The 8,815-nt window shown below is 38.4% G+C and overlaps 1 protein-coding gene across 1 annotated transcript in view; it reads right to left on the minus strand.

Annotated features, from left to right (window-relative positions):
• CCDC60 (coiled-coil domain containing 60) overlaps nt 1–8,815 on the minus strand; it is a 65,863-nt gene that overhangs the window by 49,896 nt on the left and 7,152 nt on the right. The gene's annotated exons all lie outside the window — the stretch shown is intronic.

The following is an 8,815-nucleotide window of genomic DNA, read 5'->3' on the forward strand; positions in this document are numbered from 1 at the left end:
TCACTTCAGAGTGAGTGGCACTCTAAACGTTGTTATTCTGGGATCACAGTGACTCATGTTTCTGTAGAAGAAAATAATGAAAAGCCAACATTAACAGAAAGCTCAGCTGATTAAACATCACTTCCTCCCATCTATGGCTTTCCTAAGAAAACTTGTGTGGAGGAGAGCTGTGCTAACAGATGCTTTCCAAGTAAGAAATCTAAGCAAGTTATTCATCAGGCCAAATAGTTATCAAAAGTAATGGCTTTTTTTCCCCAAAGTGGTAGCTGATATCTGTAGATCTTGAGCTTTTGGCAAACAAACATTACATCCATTTCAGGGAGGGGGGAGGAAGGTTCCCCCCCCCGCCCCCCCAAAGACAGCTAAGACTCAGTGACTAGGAAAAACAAAATCCTGCACAGAAATGTTAGAGAAGTTTAGTAACCATAATTTTCTTCCAGCATTTTAAAGCATTTTTAAAGGCGTCTAGCTTTCTAGCCACATCAAGAAAGCCAATATCCGAATACACAAATTACTGCTACAGATTCTTTCCTCTAGAATGCAGACAGATTAATCAGAATCTCTAAGCAGACTGACAAACAAATTCTTTGTTTGGTGTTACTCTGCATGCAGTGATATACCTAAGGTCAGAATATAACCTTCCATATGGAGTAGCTAGCCAATGAGAATAATATAGTAGGATCATTATGGAATTTATCTATAATTTTTTTCAAATTAAATTTTGTCTTTCAAAATTTAAACTTCTACATTTATCTTGCACTCTGTCTAATCTTTTGGATATTCTAAATCATATTTTAAAAACTCAGATGACTGAGTTTGTATAATGAGAAATTTAATGACCTGTAAAATGAATTGAGTGCATCTGCCAGCCCTAAAAAAAAGGTCATCTTTTCACCACATGCACGTCACAATACAGGACTGACAGTTCCATTGTTATTTTTCCAGGCAGCGACTCCTGTTGCTTCCCTAAAACAAACATGCATTTTTGGATGCAAGTCGAAGACTAAGATTATTAAAATGCTTAAATAGTTCTTAAAATATTTTTTCCAACACCACAATATACAATTGCTATATAAATGCACATTGTATTTTCATTTCACCTGGGGACAAAGTTTACAAACAAAAAGATAATCAAACTCTGAACTGCCATTGAATTTCACTCAGGCATATTTTTGTTAAAGGGTCAAATTCTATGCTGGAATAAAGATCCTAAATGAATCCATATTTTGACAGGGATGAATACGGTCCATATTGCAACAGCAGAATAAATGTGCAGCCACAGACTGGCTGGCAGCAGCTTCATTCATGATAAACATGAGACAGATGAACACGTCAAGAAAAGGATCTTACCGGTTGTGTTCTATGCAAGATTACAGAGCACCCTTTAATCCTGACATGAAGTCCAAAACACCCTTTATATCTGTAACAAGGTCCTAGCAAATAGCTCTGCATGGGTTTTAGATATAACATACTGAACTGAAAATGCCCTTTTTTATTGTCTACTTGTAATTCATACTAAAAGTTAAGTATGCATGCACACATCCCCCTCATTCATACCTAGTGTAGGCTAGATCATCAGATTGAGTTAGCTAGCATTCTGGCATAGATTTGACTAGGTTATCTGCAAATAAATTCCTACACCATTTTATCTGAGACTTTAAAAAAGAAAGTATTAAAGTATTAATATTTAGAAACTACTCTACAGGTCTTGTAAAAAGAAGTGCAGTCCAAGCTGCTAACATCTGACACATAAATAAAGGAATAAGCCACAGCTAAACCATCAAAACTTGACTTTCCAAAGGACAGCTATTTTCAGAAGCATTTTGTGATAGCCGTGCCAGCTGCACACACAGACTGCATTACATCTGTGGCCCATTCTCCTTAAGCATTGTCTTTGTTTTGATTCCCTATTTTGTATTCCATTAGTTTTAAGGCTGTATGTCATACTGCCATTAAATCACTGTTTTCAAGCAATAGTGTCTTCCAGCTGACCTCAGAGCAAAATAGCAAAGGCTTACATTCATACAATTTGCTGTTAGAAGCGATAGGTGCTGGAAGCCTTACTCCAGAGCCTCTATCTTACATAGCTATCTTGCTCTGACTTACCAATTATTGCCACACACTAATTCAGATGTCACATAGATAATAAGGTAATATTAATTTAGGAAAACAGCTGAAAGTGAAATACCTGAAGGGAAAAAAATTACATACGCGGTATTTTACCAAAAGCAGCTTTCTTAAAAAGGAAGGATTCAAACATTTCTGATGAGCTAATGAAAATGGCAAAGTGACTATTTGGAACAGGTTTGCTGTTTGGGGTTTTTTTAAATCTGTTTTCATCTGCTTTCACTAAAAGATTAAGTGAGCTCACTGTCAGCAAGAGTGATTTCTGACTGTCAGACAGCAAAGTTGAATGGATTCCGTGCTGCTAAACTTTTAGAAAAAGCCAGAAAAAAAAAAAAGCTTTCATCTGATGAACCTAGAGAGGGATCACTAGGATACTGCCAAGGTTTAATTTCTCATATTTCATGGATTAACATCATTGTTTATGGTTCAGACTGTTGCATAGCGACACAAGCTCCAAACAGGGTGACAAGAAACAAATCCAACCAAACAAATAATTCCAAGACATAGCAATGCCTCTGACGGGAGTTTAAAGTAAGCTTATTTTACAGAAATCCACCTATGAGCTTCACCAACAATGGCAGCATTTGTCGAGGCAGAGCTTGTGGGTGAAGTGCCTGAGAACCCTCCAGCGACAGTACAGTTGTCTGCACAGAGGATTCAGCTCCCTGAACTGTAATGAGCAATTTGTCTCACAGCTTTGATCCACTGTCAGTTTAGCTGACACTGACTCCGGGAATTAATTTCTAACATTTCAGGGTAACCTAATAAAAAAAACCCCAAAACCGAAGCAGTATGTGGTAGATATCTGTAGATAACCTATCACCTGCTGCAGGTGTTAACAGAAAAGTTAAATGTGTTTCTGTTATAGTACAAAGGCTCTCAGTTTCTTGAATGCATAAATACATAACCCCAAGACAAAGTGTTAACAAGGTAAAGCAGCAGAATATTTTAACCATATGCTCTAAGCTAACAGTGTGTTGGTCCTATGTTTTTGAGAAGCTTCCTTAGAGAAAAGGCTTCCCTTGTACAACTGAACAGATCCTTTATTTGAATGAACAGTCTGCCCACTTTGGAAATGGCTTCGGAACTAGTGGGAGATCAGTTTCCAAGTTTTTAAAACCATCACAGTGGAGTTGGACTAGAATATGTTTGGGTTTTAATTACCAGACAATTGTTGTAGATTTTCCATTACCTTGTGAAAATAATAAATGCAACATGTAGAAGTCATAAATACTTCTAGCTCTGGCATAACTGATCAACACTAAATAGAGCAGTAAATACCAGCTTTAGAAAACATTTAGGAAGGGAGTATAAACTCTCTTTAAATTCAGTCCTGCTGTTATGATGCCATTACACTGCAGATGGGTTGTAATCCATCTATTTCAGTTCATTCTGTGCAAAAGCCTTTGTCAGTTGCTCACTGGCACTATGTTGTGGCTTTAGGTTGTCACACCTGACCACTGTGAACCGATGGCAGTCATACCATTCTTCACCAGCCAGCCAATGAACCTGCCAATATCATTACACCTGCAAGAAAGTATTAGTCCTAAGAGTTACCAGTGACCAGAATTCCAGACCTTTACTATTCCCTATTCCCCTGTATTCAGGCATACGTCTGGTAGTAGGTTATGTCACAGGAGGGGAACATTGCTGCTGGGCTCTCGTGGGATTTTTTTTTTTTTTTTTTTTTTTTGGCTCCACTGGATCATATTTGCTACCCACAGCACTGTGTCACAGCCTCTCTGACACAGCCAGTGCAGCCAGCACCTGGCAGCTGCGGTCAGACAGTACCACAGATAGACAAGGTATCAGTCTAGTCAGGAGGGAATTCAAGGCATGAACCACACATGTGAGTCTTCCTCTATCTGAACTGGGAACTAACAGATTCAAGGGGTACAAGCAGCTAAAGAATGACTTCGAGGGGAGAGGGGGGAATCCACTGAGACAGAGCAGGATTCAATAACACAGTGTTCCTGGAGCACTGAGAGGGAAACATTGACACATAGTTGGACCAAATGATGCCACCTAGGAATCCTGGACAGATCTGGATCCTCAGTATAGCAGACACATGAGCCTATCTGATCACCAGGAACCATTGGTTGCACCTGCAGGAGCAAAATGAAGCACCAAGGCCAGAATTATTAAAGTAAATATATTTTGGACTGAAGTACCACAGTCCAAGGATTGCTCTAACAGATGAGGAATGACATGATTTCACCCTCCCAGAAGCACCACAGGCATTAGCTCAAGGCCAAAGACACAGCAGAGTGCACTCACAGCAACTAGGATTAGCCAGAGGCTTCAAGTAGGCTCTGTAATTTACTGCAACCTAACTTTAATTGCAGCAGAGAAAATATTACAAATAACCCTAACAGCTTTGCAGTCTCTTTTTCAAACATATGGATTGTTACCTGGTGCCCAATGCAATATAGCTAGAATTTGCCTTTTACGAGTAAGGAAACTTAGTTAAAAAAAAAAAAAAAAAATCAAAGCCATTCTTAAAAAGGGAATATTTGTATATTTTCATACAGGGTATGAATGAACGATTACAAATTTAAATGTTACAACAGCTATATGAAGCATCTTTTGACCATTAAATGAACTTGTGTAGGTGTCTATGAAGTTAAATGCTCACAGATGAAAATGTAGCAGTGTTTCACTTGAAGAACTGTGCTTTACCTCCATGATTACTCCACTGAGGTTGATAGACAGGCATATGAAATATCTGAATGTTCCACATCAATAAGGACTATGGAATCTGTCTTTTGTACCCATTACTTTAGCAGAGAGGACACATAAACCTTTTAGCAGTAAGTCATTGAGGAATTAAGTTAAAACATCCCTCTTAATACACCAGAAAAAAAAAACAGGTTCCAGGCTACAGTCCAGGCTACAATATCTCAATGTCACAGCCTAGTTTTCACAAATAACACAAAGTAACTCCTTTTCCAAAATGAACAGAATCCAAACTAACATTATAGCTACTACCTCCTTCCCCATACCTTGCTTTTGAGCTCTTAATGTAAAGAGTGACAGTTATATAGCTGCCTCATTAACTTGACTATTGTCCCCTAAAAATACTCTCTATCTTAGCTCTCCTTCTGTGCAAATAACATAACGTTAATTTAATGGAAAGGTCACATTATACTACAAGGAATGCAGTGGCATTCCATTATGTCCTTCTCTCCCCGCTTACAGTCCTCCCCCCATTGCTGTTGTGCATTCAACACTTTTCCTATAGGTATTTCATTAATAATGAGAAGCTACTCTAGCCATGGAAAGTGTGGCCTTCCACTGCTTGCAATTTAAGACACATGATTCTACAGTCTCAAGGAAAGCAAAACACTACTAATCTGATTTTATACAAATAGTTTTTTCTCTACAAGCCAAACTCAAGCTTTAGTTACTATGCTTTTTCCCTTCACTGCTGAAGGCCTTCATTTACTTTGCCTGCACAGAGAAATATTCCAATTCAAGAACAGGTTTCATAGTTCTTGCATTCAGATCAACTTACCCTGGAACTGTTATTTTCTGTACGAGAAAGATTTCTCCACTGCCATGCAATGTTTGGAGGGAATTAGCAAGGTGCCTTGGCTAAACTTCAACTTGCCTAAACTGCTGTCTGCTCACTGATGTTCACCTGTCCTTTTTCAACTGGATACATTATTCTTCATCACTTTCTCTCCTGAACTCTCACGCAATATTGCTCTGCTCTGTTGACCACAGTTAACCAGGGGTGGCTGATATGACCTCTACGTTCAGCCTGCAAAGTGCTTTTGGCATCATTCGGGGTAAAACTGATCTATAAATATATTATCCTTCCTAGAAATAAGCACAACCCAACCCATCTACAAATCTAGTCCTGCATTTCTACATCAGTTGTGATTTCCCTGCCCCCCCACGTGAATATAAAAGTCTCCACATTGTTTGTGCTCCCCTGCCCCTAATTAAATACACTTCCCACTAGTGATCACGTAACACAGAGAGGTTCCTAAGTTCCATGTATACAAAAGAGCTCAGCTTTCCCACCAGAAACATTTTCTGACATTTCTTGCACATATACATTCATTCCTCACACAACTCCACTGAACATTACATTGGAGAAATCCTCCAGTGTTGGTAAGATCAGCATTAACGTTCCTTTGTGCCACCAGTGACACGAAGGACTAGGAACCAGAAACTCATCCATTTGATTTACAAACAGCATTAACCTTACTGTCCAGTGCAAGTTCTAAACCAATCATACCCATAAACAGTAACAAACATTTATTTCTTACATAGCACTTCTAGTCAAATCTTAAAATGTTTTTTTCCCCATTCTCTCCCAAAAGTAACCATCTGACAAAGTGTTACCAGTTAGCAAAAGTCATTTAACTGCCACACTGCAGCCAGGGGAGCACCAGGTTCTTTAAATACAAGGAATAGTCTATTTCTTTCATTACGTAACCAAAAAAGCGCATACAAATACTCTGCAAGAGAAGCAGACATTAAACCTGTTAAAAATCTAATGTTTTGAATGTTCACTGTAAAGTGTAACCTTTGTAATGCACTTCCCTCCTGCCCCAGGCATGATATTGCAGATCAATTCCCAAACCTAGGTGAGCAATGCAATTCACTATAGCAACAACTCAAGCCGTAATCACAGAAGTGTAATGCACCATGGCTGTACCAGCAGCCTGACATTTGGCAAGTTTACTAAAACCTTAATAACAATGCATTATTACATTTGATATGCTTGCCTTAATTCATTATGGAACCAGCCTTTAGGAACAGAAATTGAACTTTTCAAATTGATTAGACTGTTCTGAACTTAATAGCATGGAGATTGTGTGGACCTTACCGGTTAGCTGCTGTTCCAGAGATATGTCAAACTAATTTAGTGACCATGAAGCCTTTATTTTTATAGAATGTAACATTTTCACACAGTTAGGCTCAGGTCAGGATTAGCACCTCACATTTAATATTCATGTTGGAAAGTAAAATTACTGCTCTTAACCAAATAAAAGAGCTCAGTCTTAAAAATATAGTTCCATAAGCACATGCCCTATCTCTAGTCTCATTTATATCACCATTTTTATTTCACACTCTAAAAGACAAAGCAAAAACACCTGCAGGAAAAACCAAGAGCTCAGGAACAGAAAGTTCTTTGCTATAATACCAGGTTTGTATTTTCCACATGCAATTAGCTAAATTAATTCACTGTCTAAGTCACTTTCTCCAAAGGTACAAGACCAGGTAACAACTATCAGTCTCACAAGGCCATGAAGAAAAACGTTTCAACAAAACTCTCAGTACACAGGTGCTTAAATGTTACGGTTAAGAGTAATAAAACCAAGTACTTCAGCACAGAAGGACTGCTGCTTTTCTAAAATAGCCAAGAATTTCTAACAGAAATGTCACTACAGTGGCATAGTAAGTCACAGATAAGAATTAAAAATGAAATTCAGAAATTCTGCATCAACAACAACTTCCTATGCCTGCTAAATCATCTCATATCCTTGGTTGGCAATGTTGTTATCCTCTTGTTAGAATTACTGCAATATAATGTAATACTCCACCATTTTGTCCATGTACATGCACAAATAAATTTTAGTTCCTAAAAAAAGGTGTGACTGACATTTTTCAACTTATTAGTAAGGGCTCTTAAAAACTAAACCCAAGTTAAAAGAAATATATTTATGGTTTAGGCTAATGAAGGGGAATGATCTTAATAAAACCAACAGTACCCAGTGTACAGTCTAACAGCCTCATCTGATGGAACATTTGTTGAAGGAGGCAGAAAGCTATCTGCTATTGCAGTTTAAGCATATATCCAAATTTAACAAAATATGTCCAAAATTGAATATACTTTCTTTATATCATTTGCTCTGTTCTGGTTCTGTCTAGGACATCATTATCTATCACCTCAGTCCACAGCTTCTGTTTATCTTTCATTCCACTCCTCTTTTTAGTACCACTCTCACATAGCCAAACTGCCCCAAACCACTAGTTCAGTCACCTAAAGCCATACCCTTTTCTGTTATTCCATTGCCAAATTATCCACAGTCTGCTTATTGACCACTTTCTAATACCCCCGCAAACCTTCTACATTCAGGCTTACTAACATTTAATAATGTGTACATAAAAGCAACAATATAACGGTACATTGTCATTACATTGCAAATGTCTGGTGGGTCAATGCCTCCTTGGATGGGTGAAAAAGAAAGTCATATGCAAGAGACAAAGAGAGAGATGCCATTGGGCTGTTCATTTCCAAATATCCTCCGAGTTTGTCTTTTGCAACAAGAAGCGCATCTGTTACTATTTTTAAGAAGGAAAAGTAGTGTAGTGCTGTTTTACGCTTGCCAACATATCTTCTTTGGAGATATTCAAGGCCCGCCTGGATGAAGTCCTGTGTAACAAGGAGAGCCTGCTTTAGCAGGGGGGTTGGACTAGATGATCTCCCGAGGTCCCTTCCAACCCTTGCGATTCTGTGATTCTGTGTAAAGGCTACAGAAGAGAATTAAAAAAAAAAAAAATAAAAACAAACCAAAAAAAACTTCACAGAATCACAGAATCGCAAGGGTTGGAAGGGACCTCGGGAGATCATCTAGTCCAACCCCCCTGCTAAAGCAGGCTCACCTAGAGCATGCTACACAGGACTTCATCCAGGTGGGCTTTGAATATCTCCAGAGAAGGAGACTCCACA

This window comes from Egretta garzetta, unplaced genomic scaffold (genome assembly GCF_000687185.1).
Source record: "Egretta garzetta isolate BGI_Z169 unplaced genomic scaffold, ASM68718v1 scaffold7, whole genome shotgun sequence".
In the NCBI taxonomy this organism is placed as follows: Eukaryota; Metazoa; Chordata; class Aves; order Pelecaniformes; family Ardeidae; genus Egretta; species Egretta garzetta.